The sequence below is a fragment of the Protopterus annectens genome, chromosome 4.part0, assembly GCF_019279795.1.
Source record: "Protopterus annectens isolate FY-2018-M chromosome 4.part0, PAN1.0, whole genome shotgun sequence".
Lineage (NCBI taxonomy): Eukaryota > Metazoa > Chordata > Ceratodontiformes > Protopteridae > Protopterus > Protopterus annectens.
The window spans coordinates 1,360,427,034-1,360,454,603 of NC_056733.1; positions in this window are offsets into that span (position 1 = coordinate 1,360,427,034).

Consider the following 27,570-nt stretch of genomic DNA (forward strand, 5'->3'; position numbering starts at 1 on the left):
AGCAGAAGGCAAAGGGATTTGTAGAACAGGAGGGCCAAGATCACACCTGTCTACCATTGCCAGAACCCAGTGTAGCTCATGATACTGGCTGCTGGTCTGCATCCTCTCTCTAACAAAAACTCAGATACTTTATTTTTAATTATTCATTTTTATTTATTTTTTATTTTTACATTTGTTAACCAAGTTAGTCTGACTGGGCCCAGAGAGCCCTTTTTCAGCAGACACCTGAGGAGAAAAACTCCAGGAAAGTAATTAAAAAAAATAAAAACAAAACAATTCAAGTCGTAAGATACTTAAGAGTGCAAAAACAGAGAAAGAGAAGTATACAACATGAATATTTCAAGGCAAAAGTACAGTATTTTGAGAATGCAGCAGCAATATGTTTGAGAAATTTGATTAGCATTAAGTTATACACAAGGAATACAGCAATGCCTAAAATAAAAAAATATGTAATATATAATTCAGAGTAATATCATTACATAGTACAACAAAGATGTATTTAATAGCATGGGTGCTAACTGCAGAGAGAGTAATATATGTAAACAGCTTAGATAGCAGATACAAGGCAGATATGGTGATTGAAGAAGAGGAAAAATTCATTAGGTTATTTCCTGACAAGTACAGATCCATGCATGTTGGAAATTAATTTTTAGTTGCTTTTTGAACTTTCCTCTTTTTGTTGTGGAGCAAATGGACAATGGAAGTTTATTCCATGAGTACGCAATTGAATGCCGGTCAAGTATTTTTCCAATATTTTTGTTTGTATTGGTCACTTGAAGTAGGTTTCATTGAGTGCTTCTTAGGTCACGACTGGGTGTGTAGGGTGTAATTATGGATGCAAAGGCAGTGCAGGTGTTGGGGCTAATAGGATGGTATGTGCAATCTGTGGTTGATATTTGCAGCATGTGGGAAAGCTCAGGCCATCCTAAGATTTTCAGGGTTATACATTGATGGGATTTGTATTTATTACTGGCTGCAAATCTAGCTATCTTGTTATAGGTGGTTTCTTGTTTGGTTAAGAGATTATTTTGGAGGTTAGTAAGTATGGAAGCAGGATTCAGTAGGGATGGTAGAATAAATGTTTGAGCCAGTATATGTTGATATTTGTTAGGTATATATTTGTTGTTGCAATATAGAAGACCTAGTTTTTGATTGGACTTTTTGATGCAGTTTAAGAAATGAAGATCAAATTTTAATTGGTCATCTATAGTAATGTCAAGCAATTTGGTGTTTGAATCCGCAGTGATAATTGTATTTAAGGATGAGATGGTGAATTTTTTTTTCTTTAGCTGGATTGAGGTTTTTTGGAAGGAAAGGGAGAAGCTTGGTCTTTTTAGGGTTGAGAAGCAGGTTGTTCTCAGTTAGCCATGGTTCTACTTGGTGCAGAGAATGTTGAGGGACAATGAGCAGATCTTCTATATTGTCAGAAGTGTTATTAATTGTGGAACCATCGGTATACTGAACTAAGGTAGAGTGTGGGCATGAGATATGGAGGTTATTTGTAAATACATTAAAAAGTAGGGGGCCCATGACAGAGCCTTGGTGAACCCTGGTCTTAACAAGATGGAAAGGGGAGAAGGATGCTTGCCATCTGATGAACTGATATATGTTTGAAAGGTATCTGTTAAACCAGGAGGCAGCAGAGGTAGAGAGTTGTAGGTAGGAAAGTTTGTTTAGAAGGATGGGATGGGAAACAGCATCAAAGTCTTTGGATAGGTTGAGGAATAGAGCTGATACAAGTTTATTATTATCTCTGGCTTGGACAATGTTGTGTGCAAAGATAGGAGTGCAGTGGTTGTTCTGTGCAAGAGTCAGAAACCATGGTGTGAGGGTGCAATTAGGTATGCCTGTAAGAAGTGGTGTAGTATTTGTCTAAGTATACATTTTTCCAGTATCTTGGATAAGGGGGATAATATTGCAATAGACCAGTAATTTGAGGGTTCTATAGAATTTCCTCCTTTGTGGAAGGGTATTATGAAGATTTTTTTCCAGATATCTAGTACTGTATTTTCCTGGTGGATCTACTGGTAAGTATAGATACAGGGTAACCTATGGATCTGGCTGCATATTTGAGAAATAATGGAGGGAGCCTGTCAGCTGATGGAGAACAGGGTTTGAGTTTGTTAAGAAGTGATTTGATGAAGGAAGTTGCTACAGGTGTTAGGGAGAATGAGGAAAGAGATGAGGGGAAGATGGACTCTTAATATTGAAAGTTTCTGCTTTACTGAGCTTTTCTATTGTTCTAATGAAAAAGTTAAGTAAAGTTGCAGTTTCACTAGCAAGTTTGTTAAGGAAGGGATTGGGTGAAGAGGGGTTCCCTGGAGATAGTAATTTGTTTATTGAGTGCCAGAATTTCTTCGGGTTGGAATGTGGGCTGCTCAGAGGTTTTTTTGATAGAAATTTTTTTTTGTCCACTAGGAAGTTCAGGTGGAAAGTTGCGTTGTTATTTTTTTCCATGCTCTCCAGTCACTCTCTGTTGTTCATAAGTAATTGAGTTGCTTAGTTTAGCCAGTTTGTATTCTTTTTTTTCATTTAAAATTAAAAAAAATCATTGTTTTATTTCCTGGAATTCTACATATGCATTAGTTTCTGTTAAAAAGAACAATTACATACTTCAACTTATGCACCAGATCTGTTTTTTTAAAATAGCTCAAACATGCAATCAGATTAAAGAATCTTGAGTTTCAGAAGCAATAGAGGTGTTGCTACAGAGAATGCTGACTGGGCTGCTGTCTGAACCAGTTAAGGCCACTTTCTATTGATGGAACTCACTCAAAGCAGTTTGAGAAGTGAATCAAGTAGAAGGAAGTTTTAAATAATGAGCATGTAAATGAGCATTATTTTATTTCTGTTTAATGTTTTATTGTTTATTTTTTACAAGACTATGCATGCCAGACAAGAACTTAGGCTGTGTGTGTGTGTGTGTGTGTGTGTGTGTGTGTGTGTGTGTGTGTGTGTGTGTGTGTGTATGCGTGTGTGTGTGTGAGACACAGCTCTCAACTTCCTTGTTCAATAATCACTGACAAAGCCAAAAATGATAGGGGGTGGCAAAGAACCCCAAAATTGAAGACTTTTTGACCAATGTCCTGGTGATTCAGAAATATTGCATCCATGATTACAGCATAGACAGCAATGTTTAGTATGTGTGCAAAATGAATCCCAAGACTCATTAACAGTTCATGCATCTAGGCCAGTGAGCATGGCAGTGAACTGATCCTCAAGTGTTTGGGGTAGTCAGTGTGAAACTGTGCGCAGTTGATAATGCTAAGGTACTGACTCATTATCACAACAAAAGGCTGCAGATATGCAGAGAAATGTGTTGTGGGAGGAAGTAAGAGTGGTAGTAGGGCAAGAGAAACCAAAAAAATGGACAGAACACTGCAAAAGGAGCAGGTGAATAAATTAGCGATGCAGAATACAGTGGAAAAGGGGGTTAGATACATGCACAAAGGTATCACTTTGACGTAGATGAATACACAAAATGTGAAACTCAGGCAGGATAAGTGGGATACTGAAAAGTAACAGGATTTTTCAACCGGGACTCTTCATGACAGAACCAGAATTTGATCATTGTACCTGTACTGCACTTGTACTATAACGTAAATGCCATGTAAAAAGATATATATTCAACATTGAGTAGATCTGGTTAGCCGTGATGGTGCAGCGGTAGTGTTGTCGCCTCACAGCAAGAGTTCTCCCTTTCAATTCTAGGCTGGAGAGCCTTCTGTGTAGAGTCTGCATGTCCTCCCCACGGTCGAGTGGTGTTCGAAAGACATGCGTGAAATGGGCGTGCCTTCGTTGAAGGTTGGGCATTGGGCTGGCACCTCAGCACTGTAAAAATCTACTGCCAATCATTAGCAGACCGGAGTTCCGCTGTGGCAACCCCTAACTGGGAAAAGCTGAAAGAGGAACAACAACATTCAATATTGAGTAGATCTGAGCCATCAAATGTGTCTAGATATACTTTACCCAACTCTTCTGCAATGAGGTGAGACATACAAATAGTCTCACTTGAAGGTGTCAGGGAAGCACATAGCAACTGATTGTTACACAATGGCAAACTGGAAGCAGTGGAAAAAAATTTGACCTCAAGGAATGTAAATCCACGTGCATAGGTTTATAGGTTCATAGGTAAGTACTTGGCTAGATGCCCTTGTGGACCATTTTTTTGTCTTTGTTGTTTGAATTAACCTATCCCACATGGAGTTAGATTGGCCTTACCCATCCCATGGTTGATAATTATATATTACCCCTAATAAGAATAAATTGGATCATACCATAGATAATCTGAGGGGACCCATGCATATGATAAAGCTTTTAGGAGCTGTCTCTGTCCATGAGTAGTATAGGGGACAGTTCTGGGGTAAATTTTCTGTTTTCCATCAATACATCTAAGCTGATTCTGAATATGGACAGGGATAAGTTTTGTTTTAGGAGGAATGGGGTCTATTCCATGACAGTGGTATCTTCTGTGAAATATAACTGTCCCTCCAAACCATTCTGTTGATTTTGCAGAAGAGGTTTAGATCTCCAGTCTGAGTACTTTTGATGCCATTTGAGTTACTGATGTGTAGGAAATCCACCACTATCTGGTTGGAGGATGCTTTGTATTCCAGACATAGGTCACCTCTTAGCAGTGTGTAGTATACTGAGTATAGTGACAAGGCTTTGAGTCAGAAAACATGGGACATATTGCTTAGGCCCTGTATCCTTTTAATAAGGTATCCATCTTCAATGATATTCTACCAAAAATGGCATTTACAAGGTGAGCCATAGAAGCATTCACACTTGAAGCTGTCAGAGGGAACCACACAGCACATGAGTGTTACGTATTGACAGACTGGAAGCAAGAAAGTAAAAAAACATACCTACACCTCAGAGGGGATTTGAAAACTCTGTATTGTGCAATGACACTTTACAAACTACCTCCATGGGAACAATAACTCTAATGGCATCAGTTTTAGTCTATTTCATACATGAGAAGTGCTACACAAACTCCCTAAGTAAAAGTGCAGGTCCCGTGGCAGCTGAAGCCAACTCATGTAGAACATGGCACTGATCGGATGTCTTTGTTTCTAGATAGTGATTTGCCATTTCTCATTAGTTGTTTGTGGGCATTGACAGTACTCTCCAAAATCCACTGTGTACAATAAGACCACAAAAAGATAAGTGATTTAAAATCCTTTTTTGAGCATGTCTGCAGTGTATTTGTCTACTTTTTGACCAGATTAAAGTTTGAAAATGGTAAAATAGGAAAGAGATGAAAAAGGAAAGCAAGCAGAGGGTAGAACAGATGGTAAGCAAATAAATAATGAGCAGGACAAAGATGGGTAGAAGGCAAATACTTTTTTAGTGGAACAGAGTTTTTCTATATTGAAGAGAAGGAAATGTTGGGGAATGAAGTATGGGAAGAAAAAGGGTACTTAGAGGGTTAAGCTATGCAGCAGGGACTGTCAGACATGACTGATAGTGTGTGGGGTAACACAGCGAGGGAGCAGGTGCACAATAGTGAAGGGGATATCAGACAAATAAGGGAAGACAATGGTGAGTGAGGACTGTAAATCCAACAGAGGTAGGCTTGGACACGAAAGGAAAGGGAACACCAGACTGAGGGATAGGACTGCAATCTTTACCAGCTGAGACCCAGTAGGAAATTATACATCACTCTGGATACTGGCACCACTGTAACCTGGCTCAAACGGAGGAGCCAGTGTTGGGCAGAGACATGACTCAACAAGACAACAGAAATGGTGTCCATGTGGCCAATGCAGAATTTCAACCTCCTGCTATTGAAATATCCAACAAGCTCTGCCAGATACTGATGGGTGACAAAGTGTCACCTCCAGACACATTGTTACCTGTTGGTATGGATGTACCACCTTCCAACGCAGGGATTCCTGATGCAGGTGATGCATATAGGGCAGGAAGTGTAAAGGTCTCTGTGACAGACTGGGACCCAGATGTGCTGGATGCTTCTGTTGGTGTTGTCACTGCTGCTGTTTCAAAGATGAGAGTGGATGATAGGCCCTGCCAGTAGGATGGTACCAGTTGCTGTGCTGCTTCATATAATAGTATAAGAAATGCAGAAACAAAATAATACTTAAAATACATATAAAGTAAATATAAACACAATGAAAATTGCACTTCTAACTTCATAATGATGCAGTTATACATCATATACTTTTCAACCAAGTAAATCCTCATGCTTTTCAGAAATCTGCTTGGTTTATATATGTGAGAGGGCCTAAACCAACAGGCATCATAAAATGCAGTCTGAAAAATAGAAGATTAACTAGAGGAGCTATTTAAATAGACCAAAAGGCACCTGTGGACAGACATGCGATTTTGAGAATACTGTACATATACAAAGTAAACATGCTGCTCAGACATACATATAACAATCACAGATAGCAGACAAAACAAACCACGTTCTATTTGATACTGAAAAATCTCTGTCAAAGTACTAATGATGATGATGTATCCTTGTGTACTGCTGCAGTGATATGACTGACCTACAGAAATATCCATCAAATATTTTTTAAGAGACCACACCTGTGGGGTGGGAGGATTGAACCCACAGACATCCTTATAGTGGGAGGTTAGAGACTTATATCATGACCTACTTGTCCATCTAGCTTCACAAGAGGTAGCATGAAGAAACACAGGTCTAACACCGCACAATCAGACTACTAGCTCAGAGCCATGCCAGTGCTGAAAGATTTAGCACTGGTATATGAAAGTTATACTTTTTATCTTTACAACTGTTACTGTTAATAAACAGACCTTTTTATGAGAGGGTATTTATTCACCATAGCATTATCCTATGTGCTCCAATGTACTTCTGTGCAGCTCTCTATTCCACTTGATCTCTTCAAGGAATACAGACATAAAAAGGACATAATGTAAAGTTTTTGGATAGTTCATAGTGGCTGGTTACTTATTTATTTAAAATAAATCATACAGTACAGAGGTGCTGACTGCAGTTTTACTTCATCATCCTATCGCTGCTGGAATCAGGATTGTGGCACCTCATGTCATTGCAGTGGTAACAGCAGTGTTTGCCAGTGCACTGGATATCAGTAGTACAGAATATTGTCTTGCCCATACTATTCCAAGGTTCATCCTAATTCTGGGGCCTAATATAGCCATCCTGCAATAACCTTCAGCTGCTCATGGAGGATATCCAGTAAAATACCGTACTCCTCCTCATACCGCATCAGTGTTGTTAAAGAAGCACTACCCTTGCCTACTTTCACAATCATGTCTTACCTTTAAGAATAACAGGGAAAATGGCAGACAACTAGTGTCCAAAAATGTTCTCATGTTTCTGATCTTCTACGCAAGTGCATGTATCGATGGGTCTCTCATCTGCATGATGGATGGCAAACTCAGAGAATATAGATATTTATTGTTATGGTTCCAACGGCACTTTACGATGGGAAACATGACTATAGTGTTGACAAAAAATGTTCTGCGGTGACTCCACCCTCAGATGGTTATATATATATGGACAATTCCTGCACCATTAAAATAACAGGCTCACATTGGGTGCTCTGAACTAATCACAAGCACTCAGGCATATGCACAACATCTTGTAGAAATGCATGACACTTAACAGAAGGTCCCATCCCACAAAATGAGTGATTCAGAAAGAATAATGAGCTGAACTCTTTCAGCATGATTATTGCATGAACTTGGATGTAGCAACATTATATAAGCACTACAGGAAGTACAGACCCTCATCTTGCTATGGCAGAAAGTACTGGTAAAGCAGTCTGATTCCAAGTAATAGTGACTTTGGTGAAATCTTTCCTTCTGGCTAAGGACATCTGCTTATATAAATTAAATACTACTTCATATAAATCTATTTAATATGTACAACTGTTCGTTTTGAGAGCTCTTTACTCTGATGCATATAATGGATGCCAGTTTGTCATTACTTTTAAATGTGTTGGTCAAAAGTGTCTTAAGGAGTACACTGCAAATGAACTGAATTCAGTAACCTGCTGGATTGTTAAGCACAGACACACACATGGGCTCATCTTCAGAGTACTGTCCAATACTATTTTGATGTGGTTTGCCTTCCACATTTTTCATTAGTCACAGGCTTTATAAAATTGCTATTGCAATGGCAATCTGTTCTTGTTTAGTTGTACTTCTGTGCTTGTTTTGGGGAATATGTGCTCCATACACATACATTACTCACATTTATTTAAAGACTGTGGATACAGATATCTAACTGTCAGACAAATATACAGCATATTATATAATGTGAGGATTTGTAAGGGTCATGCAAGACCAAGGCTGCTAAAGTCAATGTTTTCCATATCAACAGAGATACCCCTGAAAAAGCAGGGCACACTGATAAAAACTACTGCATATGGTGAGCAGTTCTTATCCAGCCACAAGCCAACATTTTCAAATGTTCATAATGAGGTGGTATTACAAGCCCTCCAACTCTATGGCTGATGGATCTTTGATGTCCATGCAGCTGACCACTTCTACCATGACCATGCCTGGGCTGAGATAGAAAGCAAAGTTAATGTGGTGGGAGATCAAGACCGTGATTATGAAATGGTCAAAAATAGGGTCACAAATATATGCTGCCATCCATATAGCAGAAGTTGAGGCAGGAATATAGGGCAACAGGTGGTAGACTATCAACTGAATCATCTCTTGCAGAGATGGAGGATATCCTAGCCTCTCTTAAAGGCATTGCCAACTTCTTTGAGTCCCAGGGTACAGTGCGGAATACTGGGCAAGCTTCAGAGTGTCTCAACTGTGGATGCTCCAGGTATGCAGTACTGTTTCATTATATAAATAACTGCAAGCCCTCTTTACCTCTAAAACAATCTAAACTTCATTAACTCTATCTGACTTATGGTATACAGGTACGTTGTGGGTCTAACAGGCACAGCCACCTGTACAAGGCATAACCATGGGTATTAGTTTTTATCAAGTTTATTGTTGCATGTGTAGTTGTGGTGCTGAGTCATACTTAGTCTGGATAGTTTCTGTTCGGCTTTGGTGTATACACAGGGTTCTTTATGCAGCACCAGCACTGTGGACCTACCTCCATCTGTAGCCACTGATAATGATGATGGGTATGAGCTGCAGAGTTAGGGGGGTACAGACAGTGTTTTGGAAATAGGGAATATGACCACAGCATTCCCTCCACTGACCATAGACACAGTTTCTGTCTGTGGATACATAGGCTACACCAACATCTAAGACAGGATAACTTGATGAGGACACTGTTGATTACGGAGGTGTACTGTACCCTGGTAGACAGAAGTCTGAATCTGCCCCTAGGACTCATGACCAGGGAAGTCACCAGAAAGGGGTGGGTGATGGTGCTTGCTGGACACATTGTTACCACCCTGTCCCTGAGATTGTTGAGTTATTGGCTGGAGCGCATTGTATGTGCAGGTTTACCATAGAGGCACAGGCTAGAGCTTCCATAACCTTGGCAGAGACAGAGAAATTGATCTAGGGTATGTATGTTGACCAATGGTAGAGTATGTCCTATATGATTAATTCCTTGTATAGACTGAATGAAGCAATGAACCATGTGACTTAAGAGAGGGGATATGAATGGAGAGATGATAAATAAGCAAACAAAGGAGAGGAGTAGTATTGCTGGATCTTAATTCATCCTCAAGTATTGGTGAGTACTTTCACAAGGTGGACTCTGTTTTTCACAAAATCTCACAAAGATGACACTGATATGTAGACTGTATTTTATAGAGCCTATATCATGGACAGAAGTAGATTAAAAAATAAAAAAGACAGCTGGGAGCACAAGACCCAGGGTAAAAACGTGCCCAATCCAGGTAGGTCCAATAGTGCCAGGACGGGAAAAAATAACGGCAGAATCCTCAAGACACAGAAAACTTTCTACAATGGGCTAGGCCAGACTCAGGAAGAGGATGGCCAGCCTGTTGTAGAAGGAAGAAGCAGTCCACAAAAAATCACAAAAACTGATAGGACAAAAAGAGCCATAAAGAAGATAGTGTGGACTATTAAGGATAAGAAAGAATTTATGTATTGTTACTACTATGCAAAAAGCCCAGAATTTCTAGGCAGAAGATATACAAAAAGATTAAGATAAATTAGAGGAAAGGAAAAATACTTGCACAAGTAAAGCAGTTAGAACCTTCAAATAAAAATGTCTGTTCATTATACAACAGATTTATGAAAAATATTATATAGACCAAGAAACATTGGTCTGTTTGGAAAAAGAAGCAACTGAGGGCCTGTGAAAATATAAAGAACAAAATCTAGAGATTTCTGAAAGGTATAAAAAAGAAATATGGACATGGGGAAAGAAAGAGAGATCTGATATGGCGCAATACATATGCAAAGGAGAAAGCCAAATTAATCAGTACAAAAACGTAGCCCCAAAGAGATTTGAACAGAAATACAGGCAAAGGCATCCAGATATAGAAACTTTCACAATATGAAAAATAAAATCACAAAGAGGGAGAACAGAAGATTAGTAAATTAAAATTTAAAAAAATAGAAGCTGAAATTATGGAATGCATGTGAAGTAAAGGATTTAGTGTAGAAAGTCTAACATATCACAGTATGATGGAACAACAAGTCCCCAAGTACAACATGAGCAGGAGACATCTGAAAAGGAAAATGGACATAGGAAAGAAACAGAGATTTAATATGGTGCAGTATTTATGTAAAGGATAAAGCAAAACTAATCAATACAAAGAGCAGCAACAAAGATATTTGAAGAGAAATACAGGCAAAGGCATCTGGATGTGAAAATTCTTACATTACAGAAAATAAGAAAACAAAGAGGAAAAGTAGAAAAGAGGATTAGTAATGCAAAAGTCAGAGAAATAGAAACTGAGGTTATGAATTACCTGTGAAGTGAAGGATTTAATGTAGAAAATCTAACTCTGATAACATCACACAGCAAGATAGAGCAGATCTGCAAATTAAAGAGAAACCAGTGGTGTGGGAAACATCTAATCACTTGCCATATAAAGACATTTTGAAACCTTCTACAGGAAATTAGTCCAAAAGTCCAGTTGGAGTTGTGCAGCAAGGGAAGGAACAGGAAACTGTGGCAACTCTGACGTAGCCAATGTTGTGGAGTAATAGACCAGTGAGTTTCCATATGTAAGAGCAATAGCTGATACAGGATGAAAATGAAGAGAATGTGGCACAAGAAGATGTTCTGGAACTTTCTGTAGAATGCCCACAGGAAATGGTAAACAAAGAATGCTCCCTCAGTTTAGAAGAAAATGATCTATGAGAAGACTTGCTTGATTTAATAGAGGTGGACAGATGTATTAAATTAAGTAAAAGAAATACATTTCAGAAAGTCAATAAAACCCCAAAAGTTAGAAGTTTGATAAAACAAATGAACACGGTAATTAGGACTGTTCATAGAAAGTTATGCAATATAACAGAATAGCTAAATTAATAACAGATAAAGTCTGACCACAAAAATGCTGGGCAGTAGGGAAAGAAAGGGGAGAAATCAAATGCCATCATGGAAGTATCAAATATAGAAAACTATAAAGGAATTAAGACAAGAAGTATCACTATTAGAAGAGTACAGAAGAGGTAACAGATCAACAAAAATACTCAGAAAGATAGATATGATAAAAGCAATGTGCAGTGTCAGAACAGATCAGGATCTATCATGCGCTATCACAAATCATAAACTAAAAATATCAGCACGGGCAGTAAAACTTAGAGGATATGCAGGTAAATATAAAGGAAAAGTACAAAATAAGCAGTTTATTAATAACCAAAAAAGTTTTATAGAAAATTGAGAAAAAAGGCAAAAAGAATTGAAACACCACCAAAAATAGAAAAAATATATATATTTTGGACAAATATTTATAAAAATTCTGTGGAATATAACAAAGATGCTGAATGGATAGAAGAAGCAAAAGAAAGAATGATATATTTTGGAGAAATATTTATGAAAATCCTGCGGAATATAGCAAAGATACTAAATGGATAGAAGAAGCAAAAGAAAGAATGTGAAGTTAAAATGTACATGATATGAAATATGATGAAATAACAGCCAAAGAGATTGAAACAAAGTTTTAAAAAAAAGCTGATGCCTGGAAAACTGCAGCCCTAGATGCAGTACCTAGCTTCTGGCTAAAAGTATTAATATTTTTACATGAAGATATAGCCATGAATAAGAACTATTTATAAGGGCACCCTGAAAAGACACCAGCCTGGTTAACAACAAGAAAAACAATAATCCTACTTAATAGCAAACCTAAAAGCTATCCTAGAAACTATCGACCAATAACTTGCTTTCTGACAATGTATAAAATATACACTGGACCTGATGTCGACACAGTTTATAGTTATGTAGAAGAAAACTCAATCATGGCAATAGAACAAAAGGGTAACAAAAGAAAGTCATTTGGAACAAAGGATCATTTGCTGTTAAATAAAGTTATAATGGACAACTGTAAAAAGAGGAAGAATTTAAGTATGACATGGCTAGACGACAAAAACGCATTTGGCAGTGTCCTACATTCATGGATAAAAGAGTGCTTAGGAATCTATAAGATACAGCCTACACTTATCGAATACATTACAGCGAACATGAAATAGTGGTAAACCACTTTGCAGTTAAGCCATGATGAAGGACGAATTATTATTTCAGGGATAAAAATTCAAATAGAGATATTCCAGGGTGCTTCTTTGTCACCACTGCTGTTTTGTCTTGCCCTTTACCCATTAAACTGTCTACTTAAAAAATTAGGTCGTAGCTACAATTAGGTTCCCTGAAAACAGCAAATAATAAAGGCTTGCCATCTTCTCTTTGTGGATGATTTAAAGCTTCATCATTAAAGGAACTGAAAGCAAAACTGCAAGTGGTCAAAACTTCTTCAGACGATATAATAATGTCATTTGGTCTTGATAAATGTACAAAATCAACCTTTAAAGGAGGAGAGCTGCAGCACCAAGAAAACATCAGCCTGGGACAGGAATGTGATATGAAAGAACTTGGGCAAGAGGGAGTGTATAAATACTTGGGAACTGATGAAGGATCAACAATAAAACATGAAAATATGTGAATAAAACCTAGTAAAGAATATTTTAGAAGACTAAAATTAATACCAAAAACAGAGCTGATATATTGGAACAAAGTCCAAGCTATAAACCAAGTTGCTCTTCTTGTCCTAACTTACAGTTTTGGAGTGACTGACTGGCCCCTAAAGGTGTTGGATTGGTTGGACATGAAAATAAGAAGGATGCTTCATGCTTTTCAAACTGTTTTTAAAAATAAGTGTATACCAAGACTATATATTTCCCATTCTGAAGGAGGTATTGGCATCCTCAAAATTGATTATATATATAAACCTGCAAGCAAATGACTGCATACATATCTGCTGAACTCAGAATATCCAAACATACTGAAAGTTTTAAGAATTGAGGAGAATAAGAGAGAGAGATGACTTCCTGCTTAGTTTACCAGAGCCATATTGGTGCCAAGCAGGAATGGAAATCAAACCAGAAGCAGACAAAGATCATGCAGTGACTGAATGTGCCAAAAAACAAAAGAATATAAGATGAAGGATCAGTTGAGAAGGTAAGAAATTTGGAAAATGCATAAATATAGTTATAAGTATAGAAAACTCTTGGAACAACCTCATATTGATCAGGAGCAAACGCAGGAAGGAGAAATGAATTTAAACTAAAAACAAAAGGTTAATATTGTTAGCCAAAGATAGTAGACTATGTGCACATTGGTTTACAAAGTCCATTGAACATGTGGAAGAAACAGACAAATGTAGGTTTTGTAAAACAGAACTGGAAACAGTCGCACACCTTGCTGCTGGTTGTGATATACTAATGGCAGGAGGACTGTATGCTGAAAGGCATAATAATGTGGCAAAACTGTTGCATTGAGGATTGTGCAAATATAATATTGAAGTAGCTGAAAAATATTGGAAACATGAGCCACAAATAGTTATAAAAAATTATGGTTTATATCACATGGGCCAACCCATTAACAACAGTTCAAAAATTAGATGCAAGAAAATCAGACATAGTAGTCTATGAACAGAAGACAAAAGTAGTAGCATTCACCACTGAAATTGCTACACCCAGTGACTACGGTCTCTTATGTATAGAGAGACACAAAGTCACAAAATACCAGGATTTGAAGGCAGAAAAAAAACACAATGTGGAAGAAGGATACCCAGAGAGTTCCAATAGTAGTAGGTGCAGCAGGTTTTATAAAAAATAATGTACATACTTAGATATGATGCCAATACATGTAGCTCTGTATGGACTGCAGAAGGAACAATTACTGGGCATACTGAGGGTGCTGCAAAGAGAAACAATACTGATTTCATGAACTGGGGTTCGTTCTCATGGTATTAGAAACCCAAAAGACTTAGAGAAATTAAAAAAGGGAGAGACCATTCAATGTCTCCCCTGGGTCATTTAGCAGAGTTGAGAGGCCTCATAGCTGGCCATCTGCTACATCCACCGATGTTGTTCACCATGGCCAAGGATATGCAAGATCTCACTTCTACAGCAACAGCTATTGTTGAGGTGTCTACTCCCAGGACAGTCTGTATACATGGCCATCACCATTATCATACTTGCACATCCCTTAGAAGATGTTGATTATTTTCACATAGCACACCAGCATATAGTCAGGGTGGTGATACACCCAGAACAATGCCTGGCAGAGACAGGTATTTTGATTGTGGCACTGAATGGGATGCTGAACCCTTTGTCCTGCATGCACAGGTCCTTCTGCATCACCTTCTAATGTTATATCCCTGCAGATGCACACATGCAACTATACTCCACAGCACATCACACATATCCACTGATCCCCTGATTTTCTTGATATTAAATCCCACAAAACTGGCTCTGACACTTCCCATAAAAGCAGTTTTTTTACAAACATCAGCACTCACACTCACACTCTTCCTTGTGCTCCTGGACTCCTTTCTCCGCTTGTGCATATTATAATATCAGTGCTCTACCCTTTGTACATTCTTACTTGGATTGAATATGTCTGATGAACAGCTTTGCAAGCCTATGCATGGGTAATCAAAGCCAGGTGGACTTTTTGCATGCAACATTTTTACTGTAGTGTATTTGCTTAACTCCTGTATAGTTATGTATTAAAGCTATACACCGTCTGCTCTCTCTTTGCTACTGCCACAGTGTACTGTGCCTGCCTCTTTCTGGTATGATCATCCCTAGCTGTTTCTACCTCAGACTCCTTGTCTGCATCAGCTTCTGATGTCTATTATGCTGAGAATTGCTGACCTTGCAAGATGCACCCCGCTGTCACTGTATTCTAAATATAATGTTGTGTAACTTTATATACACAGTCAGTATTTTGTCACCTATGGAACTGTCCATTCTGCAGGGCACCAACAGATGAATCCAGAGAGCAAAAGTGTTACTCGGCAGCCTTAACACTTAGTCAAAAATATTTGTAGTGTCTGATAGTGCACGGGTGTACACCTAGTCTTTTTGATAGTGTGGCTTTTTGATGGGTGTTAAGAATCAGGGTTCCAGGGCATATCTGAAATTGCCAACAAGATGCCCCTGTAGGAAGCCACCCCTTGCATACTCTTGATACAGGCCACATGTGTGTCATATGACAGAGTCATGAAAACTGCCAGGATAGCCTGCACACACATTGCAGAGGATACAGTTTGCATGACACACCAGTTTCTGTTGATGGAGTGATATCCTTTGTGGTTCACTTAGCTCCTTTGCAAATCACCATGTGGGGCCTTTATATGAATGTTAAGTACAGTCTGCAACCATCAATACCTCAGGAAAATGTTCTCTATAACACTGTGTTTACATGGTGTGTGTTCTCCCTCTGGGGTATGTGGGAACTACATATGCTCCATCACATGCTGAGGGATGGCATTGAGAAACTGGTGCAGTATACTAAAGGCAGATGTCTGAGATGCTCCAACTGTGTCCCAGTGGGCTGCTGGAAGATCCCTTTGGCTAACTTAAGTAAAGCTACACATACCTTGGTATCCACCTGGATAAGTAATCCACAATTCCCAGAGGAAAGCAGGTGAGGCTAACAAATTTCTACAATTTGTTGTATGGTGTCTCTGTCAACACATTATCTAGTCTATAATATTGGTGCTGTGAAGTCCATGAAATCTTAAACTCAGTCAGATGACCTAACATTTTTTTTTTAATTTCTCCAAGTCTTTTAGGTTTTTATAATGCCATAATGTGAATGAACCCCCATTCTTAAGTCAAAGTACAGCTTAAGTTCATGAAATTAGTATTGTTTCAGTCTTTGATGTCAAGAGCCATTGCTCCTACTACTGTCGGGACTGTCTGGTTATCTTTCTTCCACACTGCTCTCATTTCTCCCTACAAATCCTGATATTTTATGACTTTGTGTCTTTCTGTATGCAAGACACTGCAGTGATTGGTTGTAGAGATTTCAATGATCAATGCTACTTTTGATTTCTTTTCATGGACCATTGTATCTGATTTTCTAGCATCTATATTTTGAACTGTTGGTAATGGGTGACCCCATGTGATGTAAACGTCATCATTTATTATGATGCTTTGTGGTACGTTTCCAGTGTTTTTCAGCCACTTCAGTACAACAGTGTTTGCACAAACCCCACTCCAACATTCTTGCTGAATCATTATGCCTTTCAGTATTCAGTCCTTCTGCCATTTGTATATCACAACCAGCAATGAGGTGTGTAACTGTTTCTAATTCTGCTCTACAAAACCTACATTTGTCTGTTTCTCCCACGTGTTCAATGGACTTTGTAAACCAATGTATACATAGCCTATTATCTTGGGCTGCCAATATTAACCTTTCACCACTTGGTTTGAATTCGCCTCTTCTTAACCATTCCTGCATTCAATCCTGATCAACATGAGGTTCTTCCAAAAGTTATCTATACTTGCAACTATATTTATGCATTTTCCACATTTCTTGCCTTCACATCTGGTCCTTCACCTTATATTTTTTCTTTTGTTTTTTTTAGCACATTCAGTTGCTGCCTGATTTTTATCTACTTCTGCTTTAATTTTCATTCCTGCTTGACTCTGATATGCTTCTGCTAGATTAAGCAAAGAAGTCACCTTAGATTTATTCTCCTCATGTTTCAAAACTTTATGTTTGGGTCTTGTGAGGTCAGCAGATATGTGTGCAGTGCACGTTTGCAGATCTATACATGTAATCAATTTCAAGGAGGACCATCCCTCCTTCAGAATGGGGGATATATAATCTTGGATAAAAATAAGCCAAACTGCAGTAGTGCAGAGGAAAAAATGTTTAATAAAAAAACACATATCAAATAAAACAAAAGTTATAAAAGATAAGCGCTTTCATACCCTTCAAGGTACTTCATCAGATCAATATTAAAATAGCACTTACATCTTAAACAGTGTTAACTCATCATGGCGTTTACAATACTAGTAAGACCCATCTGATTTGTTCCTTTTTGGATGTCATTTTAGAACACAATTTGTTCATGCTTGAAGACTCCTTTTATGTACAATGCACAGGCGTAGCTATGGGCATGGTTTGTGCTAATAGCTACGCTAATATGGTTATGGCTCAATGGGAGTCTGACTTTGTGTTTAATGAAAACATTTTCTCTAGGTTCATTCTACACTACAGTCATTTTGTGGACGATGTGTTTTTTATTTGGGGGAATAATTATTGTTCTCTATGTGAATTTATAGAACATCTTAACACCAGTACGAATTTTCTAAAATTTACTTTCAATTCATCTGATGAAATGGTCTCCTTCTTAAATGTGCAAGTTTTTCTGGCCCCTGATGGAATAGAGACACGGATGTATAATAATCTTTCCAGATAAACCCTGCAGAACTAATAACATACTACATACTAGAAGTATGCATACAAAGTTTGTAAAGAGGAATGTATTAATGGGACAATTTTATAGGTCTGCCCAACTGCACTCTAAACATAGTCACATGTATGAGTCTTTTGAAATGGTATCAAGTAACTTGAGAGCTAGAGGTTACCAGCAGGATGATATATCTGAGGCACAAAATGAGGTTGCCTCGTTTCGTGACACCCGTTCTAAGTCCTATTATAGTCTGATATAGAGCCTGCTAGCAATAAGACTAGGAATTCATTGAGCAGGACAAGAATGTGTCTTACTTTTTCTAATAGTTCATCTGCAATTTGTGACATTGTTAAAAAAATTGGAGAGTGCTACAGTCTGATATTAAATGTAGAGAGAGAATGGGTGAAGCTCCACAGTTTATCTTTAAGAATCAGAGATCGCTGAAGAGAATGCACTGTTAAAAATCTACCATATCAGCTGGTAATGGAGCTAGCTGCTTAGCTACTGGTAGGTTGGGGACTCTTCCCTGCCATCACTGCACCATGTGTTCTTTTGTTAATAGTGATGATATGTCCGTGCATTCAGTGACTGAACGTGTCTATGAGCTCAAGGTCTATGCAGACTGTAGCACTGAAAATATAGTGTATTTGGCCTCTTGTGAACTCTGTAAAATGTTCTATGTGGGAAAAACAAATAGATGTTTGAGGGACCGAATACATGAACATTTATACAGTATACGGAGAAATGATAATAAGAATGCCCTTGCTAAGCATGTTGTTTTAGCAGGGAACAGTCATCGTTTTATATTTTTAGTCTTGGAGGTTTGTCAGCCTAATGTCAGAGGAGGGGATGTAGTAACTAGAACTGAATGTCAGGAAATAAAATGGATGTTACTTTTACAAGCTACAGGTAGTAAGGGGTTAAATGAGTTAATTCCCCTGAAATTTATTTTAAAGTCACGTGATTTGTAGCATTAATTGTTAACACTATTTAAGATGTAAGTGCTATTTTAATATAGATCTGATGAAGTACCTTGAAGGGTACGAAAGCGCTTATCTAACTTTTGCTTTATTTGATATGTGTGATTTTATTAAAAAAATGTTCTGCTACACTACTGCAGTTTGGTTTATTTTTAGCTTAGTATACTTCTACAGCCAGATTGTACTCCATTTTGTTTTTGATATATAATCTTGGTATGCACTGATTTTTATAAATCATTTGGTAAGCATGAAGCATCCTTATTGTTTTCCTGTCTAATCTATCCAACATGTTTTGGGGCCAGTCAGTCACTCCAAAACTGTAAGTTAGTACAGGAAGAGCAAATTGGTTTGAATTTTTTTCCTAGATGTCAACACTATTTTTAGGATTAATTTAAGTCTTCTAAAATATACCTTACTAAGTTTTCTTCACATGTGTACATGTTTTATTGCTGATCCTTCATTAATTCCTAAGTATTTATACATTCCCTCTTGCTCAAGTTCTTTTATATCACATTCTTGTCCCAAACTGATGTTTTCTTGGTGCTGCAGTTTTCCTGCTTTAAAGGTTGCTTTTGTACATTTATTAAGACCAAAGGATATTCTTATATCATCAGTAAAAGTTTTGACAACTTGTAATTGTGCTTTCAGTTCTTCATCTGATGAGCTATGCAGATTTAAATCATTAACACACAGAAGATGGGAATTCTTTACACGTTATTGTTTTCTAGCAGCCAAATTATAGCCATGGCTTAAATGGTTAAGCTGAGAGCTTAATGGGGTAAGGGCAAGACTGAATAGCAGCAGTGACAAAGAGTGACCCAGAAATATCCCCCTTTGAATTTTTATCCCTGCAATAATAATTTGTCCTTTATCAGGGCATAATTGCAAAGTGGTCTGCCACTGTTTCATGGTCACTGTAATGTAGTCGATCAGTGAAGGGTGTATCTTATACATTTAAGCACTCTTTTATCCATGAATGCGGGATACTATCAAATGCTTTTTAATAGTCATTCCATGCCATACTTAAATTCTTCCCCATTTTACAGTTCTCCATTATGATTTTATTTAACAACAGATGATCCTTTGTTCCATATGATTTTCTTTTATTGCCCTTTTGTTCTATTGCCATAATTGAGTTTTCTTCTAAATGACTATAAACTCTGTTGGCATCAATTCCCATTTATAGTTTATACATCATCGGAAAGCAAGTTATTGGTCTATAATTTTTAGGGTAGCTTGCAGGTTCACTCTTAAATAGGAGCATTGTTTTGCCTGTTGTTAGCCAGGTTGGTGTTTGTTTGGGGTGTGCATATAAATAGTTCTTACGTGTGGCTAAATTTTCATGCAAAGATGTTAATACTTTTAACCAAAGGTTAGGTACTGCATCTGGGCCTGATGTTTTCCAATTAGAGGCTTTTCTTAACTTTGTTTCAATCTCTCTGGCTGTTATTTCATCCCATTTCATATCCTGTACCTTCAATCTATCCATTTTGCATCTTTGTTATGTTCCACATGATCTTCATAGATACTTTTCCAAAATGTATCTTTTTCTTAATTTTTTTGGTGATCTTTCAATTCCTATTAGCTTGTTTCCCAATTCTCTTTAAAACATTTTTGGGTCATCAATAAATTGCTTATTTTGTATTTTTTCTTTACATTTATCTGCATATCATCTAAGTTTTTCTGCCTGTGCTGAGATTTTTAGTTTGTTATTTGCGATGATAGATCCTGATATGTTATAATACTGTGCATTGATTTTGTCATGCCTATCTTTCTAAGTATTTTTGTTGATCTATTCTCTCTTCTATACTCTGCTAACAGTGAAACTTCTTGTCTTAATTGCTTTATAGTTTTCTCTATCCAATACTTCCATGATGGCATTCAATTTCTCCCATTCTTTTCCCTCATTACTCTATGTTCTTGTAGTAGAACTTTATCGGTTATTAACTGCACAGTAATATATCCTGTTTACTTCGGATATATTGCATGGGTCTCTATCGACATTCCTAATTACTGTTCATTTTTTTAACAAACTTCTGACTTTTTGGGTTTTATTGACCTTCTGCAGTCTATTTCTTTCATTGATCTATGGATTTTTGTAACCACTTATTCCAAAAACTATATTCATCTTTGTTAGAAAAATATGTATTTAAATATATGTGAAATGCTAGTTTAAAAGCAAGGTAGTTTATAATGCATTTTATTCTATTAATCATATAACAGAAGGGATAAATTCATGTGTAAATGCAAATAGCTTCTGAAACTGCAGTGTGCTTTGACCCCTGACCCTGGCAGTTGCCAGCTCAGCAAGCTTGATGTTTATGCTTTTCATAAGTGATTATCTGCTGGGTCAGGAAATTAAATGTGTAAATCTTCCACTCCTTCCTGATAAGATAACTTGTCCTTGTAAATAATTAAATCTTCCTTTCCTGATGTAGTAACTTGCCCTTGTAAGATAAAAACACAGCTGCTGGGAAAGTGAAACAGTGAACAAAGAGGTGAATTTAAAGACTGAATCTGCTATTGTATTCGAACTGATATGAGACCTTTAAGAAGTAACTTTACAGAAAGACATTATGACTGACCAGCTGGATAGCAAGGCCGTATTGTATCTAAAGGAAAAGTTTTTTTAAATGTACTGCATCAGCATTATTAGATGAATAGAATACTGTTAGTAAAAGTGATGTAGATGCCTTGTGAATAACCACGTCAGTAAGGTGGGCATAACTTGAATGCAAACACTATAAAATATTCTGCACTTCCTGCATCATGTCAGACAAAATTTTGTACTTGTATGTTTTTTTGCCTCCTGGTGTACACTAGTAAACTTTTGAATCTGAACCTCCTGTGTACTGAATTCTGATTTTTTATTTAACAGTTTGGTCCTTTCGAGATGGAATTCCCTTGGTAAGCTGCAGATCAGAGTGTATCGGTGGTCGAATACTGCACAGGAGAAGTTACCAAAATGGTTCTTCTTGAGTGAAAAGACCTCCGACTGAATTGTCGTGTGTAAAGAGGCTTGCCACTTTCTGATCTGTGGCCGAAGAGCGGAATTTGAACATTTTCAAAACCAGAAGGCTCAGGTAGGAAGAATTTGCCTTTTTTCTGTTTTAGATCAGGGACTAGGTTACAGTATATTGTTGTCAAGATTTGTTTTTGCAGATCAGGGACAAAAGGAAGTACTGTATATTTTGTCATAGATCAGGGTAACAGAATAGGGTAGACAGTTATTCTAGATAAACTGTAAACAGGAACTAAGAAATTGACATCACGTGATAATAAAAGGGTTATGTAACATTTTCTTTGACATGGGTAATCAGTGCACTAAAACCTCGCGAGATCAGCCCCTAACCGAAGACGCAAAATACATGCAATTACAGCGTGCTGATAATGTTAGGTATTATACAAAATGGGTTAACAAATATGAATTTGATGGTAAACTAGATAAACCTACACTAGTTAAACTCCTTAAACAGCTTAAATCTGATGCAGGAGGTCAGGCAAAAAAGCAACACCAACTATGCATACCTCAAGCACACAGGTGGATTGAGGAAGCAAATCATAGAGAACAGACGCTTAAAAATTCAAAAACATTATTTTTAGACAAAGAGGATAATAACTTGGTAATAGCTACAGCTCCTCCTCCCTTACCCCCTCCCTTACCCTTTTCAGGATATGAAGCGAGTGGACAGGCTGGTCCGCCTCCGCGTTATCCTGAAGTTTCAGTAAGACCACAACCATTTGTTAGAGATCCTATTGAGACTAGGTCCCGAACACGTAAAACACATAGGGACACAGAATCATACCAAATAGAGAGAAATCTACAGGATGAGAGTGAGGAAGAAATATGCCCACTTATAGAAGTTCCAAATCCTCAGGCAGGACAGGAAGGGCAGGATCCAACACTCTTAGTATATAGACCATGGACACCGGAAGACATCCGGAAGGCTACTGAGGGAATCCCCCATCCGAAAGTTAATTTTACAAAATTTTTGGAAGATTTACAAGGCATGAGGTTGTTACCACTTGAATGGGGAAGAAGTAGAAAAAGTAGTAAGACAAATTATAGGTCCAGATTGGCACATGATTTGTGGCACCTGGAATCCTCGTAATGCAGAACTTAGGCCACTCCCACATAGTGACGCAGAGTTAGACAACAGAATGAAAAGTCTGACAGACCGAATCTCTGAGAAATGGAAACCTAAAGCAGACTGGACTTGCATTAATCAATGCATACAACAGGAAAATGAGACAATAGATGGCTATTATGCTAGATTATTAGAATGTTTTAATAATCATAGCGGTATGTCAGTTCCTGAGAACCAAACGAATGATTCCCCGTATGAACAACAATTAAAAAATGCATTTTTGAAAGGTTGCATTGCACCTATTAGTAGCTTCATTACGAAGCATATGATAGATCATCAAACAGGGAGGCTACAAGCCTTACTCGAATACGCTAGACATGCTGAGAGACATTTTAATAGCAAAAAGAAAAAGAAGGCGCAAGTCTTCACTGCTGAAGACGGAGCTGAAGTATTTGTATTACAGTCAGGTAAAAAGGGCAAAAGAATGTCCAGGGAAACAAACAGAGTGACAAACGATCAGAAGATTTTGAAGAGAGGAAAAAGAGAGGTGAATGCTTCAAGTGCGGAAAGAAAGGGCATCTAGCTAGGGAATGTAAACAAAATAAGAAAGCAATGACGGAAGATAAAGGCGATGAGGACTGACTATATGATAGTGAGGATACATCATATGAAAGTCAGGAATCACCAGTAACAGCTAGAATAGAAAAGACAAATGCCAATGTAGTAGAAGGAGTAGAGAAAGTACAAATTGACTTAGACGAAAATGGAAATGAAATTTTAGATTTAGCATTGTTGAGCCTGGAGCTCTACCTAGCAGATACAAAACCGGAAGTGACACTTCTGGTGGAGGGAAGGGAAGTCAAATTCCTGTGTGACTCAGGAGCGTCACGGACTTTGATACACCCCTCCAAGTTACCAGAACATTCCAAATCACCTGATTATATATTAGTAAAAGCAGCAAACGGACAGCTATACAGGGAGCCACTCTCCCATGATATAGCAATAACTGACCCTGTTTCAGGTATGACCCAGAGAAGTAAAATAGTTGTTTCTGCAAAGTGTCCAGTAAACCTATTGGGCAGAAACCTTATGCAGATATTTGGCATAGCAGTAGTTCCAACTGTACAAGGTATGGAGGCACAGAGACAAATGGATACCTTTGTAGTGTGATCAGAGGGTGAAACCTTTTACTGGTACAGTCACGACTGGTCCAGGGGCAGTGACCGAGGAGCTGATGAACATAGCCATCAGTAAAGCCCCCTCCCTTGACACTGATCAACAGCATTTGTTACACTGTACTCTATACTACTGTACTACACCAGGACCTGATAGAGAGTATGAGCAAGAACTGTTTAGAAATCGTGCAACTAAATTGGTTTTGCGTACTTTGTACTGGGATACAGAGGGGAACAGTGTAGTTAGCTGTTCATTACCTCAAGAATTCCTTGCATTGTATAGATCAAATCGGTTGCCACATGTCAGCTTGACAAAGAATAAAAGTATCAAATGGGCAGATTTAGGAGAAAAAGTAACAAGATGGGAGAAACAGACTGATTTAGAACTGTCAGAACAAGGGATACAAAAACAAAAACTGAATTGGTTGACACAGACACATCCAGCTGTACACTTGCAATCTAGCAAGGACAGCTGATTAGCATTTTTATTAGAAGAAGAAGAAAAGGCCTTGTGTGAAATTCCAACAACTCTTTGGTCAACAGGCAAGTCAGATGTAGGACTTATTCGAACAGCAGGACAAGTTACAATAACCCCAAAGTCAGCTTTCAGACCACAGAAAAGACAATACCCTTTGAGAAAGGATGCAAAAATAGGAATTAAGCCTATAATAGCAGCATTACTCAAAGAAGGAGTACTGGTAGAATCCCCTGATTCACCATGCAATACACCCCTATTTCCTGTTAAAAAAGCAAACGGGGAATGGCGGATGGTACAAGATTTACAAGCTGTAAATAATGCAGTAATACCTAGAGCACCTACGGTGCCAGACCCACATAGTTTGTTAAATGATTTAGAACTGCAACAGAAGTATTTCTCTGTGGTAGATATTAGCAATGCTTTCTTTTCAATACCTATACATCCTGATAGTCAATATTGGTTTGCATTTACATTTCAGGGTAAAAGGTATACATATACTCGACCACCACAGGGATATTGTGAGAGCCCAACAATTTTTCACAAGAAATGGCTAGCAACCTGGCAGGGTTTACCCCACCGGGAGGTAGTCAAATTCTACTTTATGTAGATGACGTCTTGCTAGCAGCCCCCACCCAGCAGCAGTGCTGAGAGGATACTGTAGCATTATTGAAATTTTTAGCAATACAAGGACACAAAGTAAACAAAAATAAGTTACAACTTTGGAGAAAACAAGTTAGATACTTGGGATATGTAATATCCAATGAAGGTAGAATACTAGAGGAGGAAAGAAAAACAGCGATTTTGCAAGCACTCAAACCAACAACCAAGAAAGAAATGATGTCTTTCTTAGGTACAACTAATTTTTGTCGGAGCTGGATACCAAATTATGCTTTGGAATCTGCTCCATTAACTGACTTGATATATAAGACACCAATGGCAGCACAAGATATTTTACAATGGACAACAGAAGCAGAAACAGCGTTCTGCAGGTTGAAGCAGTTGATAGCTTCTTCATTAGTTTTAGGACTTCCAAATTATCACAAATGATTCTTTCAGACCATAGATTGTAAGCAAGGATATATGACGTCAGTATTGACGCAACAACATGGGGACAAGCAACGCCCCATAGCCTACTATTCATCACAGTTAGACCCAGTGGCGCGATCTTTGCCTCACTGTGTGCAAGCAGTAGTTGCAGCCGCAATGGCAGTACAGGCTTCAGCCTCAGTGGTGTTATTCCACCCTCTCACATTGAGAGTGCCTCATGCAGTTGCAATAATTTTACTGCAAGAGAAAATGGCATACCTTTCTCCTGCTAGACATCTTTCATGTATGACTATACTGCTGAGCCAACCTCATATGACAATTGAACTTTGTACGACATTGAATCCATCAACATTACTTCCAACTCCTGCGGAGGGCACACCACACAGCTGCCTGCAGGAAATTGAACAGTTAGCTTTACCTAGACAAGATCTTACAGATATGCCCTTGGATAATGCCGAGGTGACATATTACGTGGACGGCTCATGCAGAAGGGGTCCTACAGGGAAGAATCTGGTAGGGTATGCAGTAGTTACAGACACTGAAATTTTAGAAGCTCAATCCTTACCACACAACTTATCTGCACAAGCAGCTGAACTGATAGCTTTGACGAGAGCATGTACTTTAGCAAAAAACAAGTGTGTAAACATATATACTGACAGTCAGTATGCTTTTTCTACAGTACATGTATTTGCACAACAATGGAAAAATAGAGGAATGATAACATCCAGTGGAAAACTTATTAATCATGCGCAATTTATTTTGGAGTTATTAGAATCTATTCAGTTACCTACCAAAGTAGCTATTTGTAAATGTGTAGCTCATACAAAACAACAGGATAAGATTTCAAAAGGCAATGCACGAGCTGATGCAGCTGCAAAGCAAGCAGCCTCAGACTCAGAAACTTTATTTTTGAACGAGGAATTACAACCCTCTGAGATTTTAGATTTAGACATGTTAAAAACAATGCAGACGCTTACTACAAAAGCAGAAAAACAAAAATGGGTAAAACGAGATGCAATTCTTGAGAATGGACTGTACATTTCCAAAGAGAAAAAAACAATATTGCCGTCTAATTTATTTAGATATGCAGCTTTGTTGAGCCATAGGCAGAGCCATGTCTCAACAGGGGGGATGGTACAGTTAGTAAATCGAATATTCCAAACATATGGATACATAAACTACACAAAAATATTTTGTGCAGCTTGTCATACTTGTAACAAGCATCATGCACAAGAAGCATTTAAAACCAAGCAAGGAAGTTTTCCTATACCACCATACCCGTTCCATACTATTTGTATGGATTTCATAGAATTGAATAAATGTGAAGGGAAGAAGTGTTGTTTAGTTATTGTAGACATGTTTTCTAAATGGGTAGAAGCTTTTCCAACCAAAAACCCGGATGCAGCAACAGTGGCGAAAGCCCTGATAAAAGAAGTAATCCCTAGATCTGACATTCCGGAAAGGATTTATAGTGACAAGGGCACACATTTTGTGAACCAGACAATCCACCAGCTTGGGAGATTTTTTGGTATCTCCTTAAAGAACCATTGTGCTTACCACCCACAGTCAGCAGGACTGGTGGAAAGGTATAATGGTACCCTAAAAAGTAAACTTAGGAAGCTAGTAGAGGTGACCCAAAAGAATTGGATATACTGTCTGCCTTTAGCACTGCTGAGTATGAGAACGGTTCCAAATGTAAAGGGTTTGACTCCCTTTGAAATGGTTTTTGGGAGAGCATATTAGGTGCCTCAGTGGAAAGCTCTCATGCCTGCAGAGCAGGAGGCTGACAGTTCATTAGCAGAATATATGAAGAAATTGTTAAGGAATAAATCTGTTTTGCAGTTTAACTCTTTTTCAGATAAGGAACAGACCAGACCGGTGGAAGCAGTCTTGGCCCCAGGGTCGTGGGTTTGGCTGAAAGTGACAAAAAGGAAAAACTGGGCGAGTCCAAAGTGGGAA